At 30.5% G+C, this 2,570-nt stretch overlaps 1 long non-coding RNA gene across 1 annotated transcript; it reads right to left on the reverse strand.

The window, feature by feature from the left end:
- Positions 1-33: 33 nt before the first annotated feature.
- LOC125874221 (uncharacterized) lies at positions 34-2,288 on the reverse strand. The gene is made up of 3 exons (XR_007447245.1): positions 2,141-2,288; positions 1,727-1,845; positions 34-431 (listed from the first exon to the last, which is right to left on the reverse strand). It is a non-coding gene; the product is annotated as an uncharacterized LOC125874221 (long non-coding RNA).
- Positions 2,289-2,570: the final 282 nt, after the last annotated feature.

Genomic DNA, 2,570 nt, shown 5'->3' on the forward strand with positions numbered 1-2,570 from the left:
TACTTATGCTTAACAAATATATTATTTCTAAATTTAAAGCTAAGTGTCAACACTAGATGGACACAAATCGATCTTGCAAGAAAATCAATTTTGTCATCTATAGGATCAACTAGTGTTGATACTTATGCTTAACAAACACATTTTTACTAAATTAAAGCTTAATAACAACACTAGATGGACACAAATCGATCTTGCAAGAAAATCAATTTTGTTATCAATAGGATCAACTAGTGTTGGTACTTATGCTTACCAAATATATTAGTTGTAAATTTAAAGTTAAGTATCAATACTAGATGGACACAAACACATTATTGAAAACAATTGTACGTGAACTTTAGAAATTTAGAAGCACCAACCGTATCTCCTACTTTGATGAACGAAGCAATATAGTCTTATATCAACTTTTTTAGATGTTGAGCTTCCTCAGTTGCCTAACACGAAAAGTTCTAAAATTAGTTATATATAAACTTCAAATCCAAGAATATTAGTTTTATATATATATATATATATATATATATATTCAAGTTTTAATAAGTTCAAGTTTTCAATTCAAGTTCAAATCTAATTTCTAAAATTAATTAATTATATATTCAAGCTAATTAGTTCCAAGTTCAAGTTCTAATTTCAAGTTCAAGTCTAAGTTCAACTTCAAATTTTAAGTTCATGTTCAAGTTTAAGTTCTAATTTCAAGTTCAAGTTCTAAGTTCAAGTTCAAATTCTAATTTCAAGTCCAAGTTCTAAGTTCAAGTTCAAGTTCTAATTTCAAATTCAAGTTCTAAGTTCAAGTTCAAGTTCTAAGTTCTAAGTTCAAGTTCAAGTTCAAGTTCTAAGTTCTAAGTTCAAGTTCTAGTTCAAGTTCAAGTTCTAAATTCAAGTTCTAAGTTCAATTTCAAGTTCAAGTTCAAGTTCTAATTTCAAGTTTAAGTTCAAGTTCTAAATTCATGTTCAAGTTCTAATTTCAAGTTCAAGTTCTAATTTCAAGTTCAAGTTTTAAGCTCAAGTTCAAGTTCAAGTTCAAGTTCAAGTTCAAGTTCTAGTTCTAATTTCAAGTTCAAGTTCTAAGTTCAAGTTCAAATTCTAAATTCAAGTTCAAGTTCTAAGTTCAAGTTCAAGTTCTAATTTCAAGTTCAAGTTCTAAGTTCTAAGTTCAAGTTCAAATTCTAAGTTCAAGTTCTAACTTCATGTTCAAATTCTAAGTTCAAGTTCAAGTTCTAAGTTCACGTTCAAATTCTAAGTTCAACTTCAAATTCTAAGTTGTAAGTTCAAGTTCAAGTTCTAAGTTCAAATTCTAAGTTCAAATTCTAAGTTTAATTTCAAAGTTTGGACTGTTCACAGAGCAACTTAAAAGTAGTGTGCATCTTATATGACGTCCTCTAATACTAACTTGATAAATCTTATTATAGATGTTCAGAGGTTGCAAGACAACCTTTAAAAAGAACAATAGAGACTCTGCTAAGCATATGTATCCACACTAGAATACCCGAAGCTTTATTTAGTTTCAATAGCATGGTTCAACAATATATCACCAGAAATTGATCAGAAGGTAAAAATAAATTGTTGATTCTTAAGAGGCTAACATTGTTGGGGGGAAAGAAGTTCTTATGTGCAGTACCGCATAATATGATGCGATCAAATTTTAAAAAAAAGCATTCAAAAATGAGAGCTACCGGTGATCTGGAAAATGATTCAAATTATAAGCTTCTGGGCTGCATACAGTAGTTGTTACCTTTTCAAATACAGGGAATTCAGCTTTGAACCTAGTGCATACAGTTTGCTGAATCTCCTCATTTGTTCCGGGTTCTTGCCACAGGAACTGGTTACAAAGAAATGCTAAAATTTCAAAACCTGAAATAGAACTTTACTGGTTATGTTTATGACCACATACGAGAGGTAACCCACACTAGGCAATTAACATTATCATTGTACAATACAACATAAATGCACCCAGTAGCACAATATTTGACATAGTATTCACTATGCAGAAGTAACTAGATCTTAGTCGCACTTATATAACTCATATAAGTCTAATTAGTGAAGCAGTTGACACACTTTTAAATGGAAACCAAGTTAACACCTGATTGCAGCGATCAAGCAAGACAAAAGGAAAAAGCCAAGACAGAAACTAGATTACTTCACTTACCATTTTGATGCAACATTGAAAATAAGAAGAACCTTTCCCCTATAATTGCTCAAAGGTACCTCATTTCCCTGTATATCCTGCATTTTCAATCTCGTTAGCAAGCTTAAAAACCATGTTGTAATATAAAAAGGAAAAAAAAACTTCACGCATTACATAAGCACAAGAAAAAGAAAACAAGCCATATATGTGAACTTTTTCTTTCTTCACAGCTTTTTTCCATCTACATAGATTTACCATTTCACCTCTATCAAGTTTATATCTAATAAAATCACAACTCTCATGTTACATTTTATTGGTATCTAACTATTTATAAACAGAAACAGTTACTTGGTCCGTAAGAGTACACAATCAATGAACTAACCTCTAATCTCAAATTAGAAGGTGCAAGCTACAGGCCTGCACTACTCAGCACTCAGAATATGCAACATTT

Source organism: Solanum stenotomum, chromosome 8, assembly GCF_019186545.1.
Source record: "Solanum stenotomum isolate F172 chromosome 8, ASM1918654v1, whole genome shotgun sequence".
In the NCBI taxonomy this organism is placed as follows: Eukaryota; Viridiplantae; Streptophyta; class Magnoliopsida; order Solanales; family Solanaceae; genus Solanum; species Solanum stenotomum.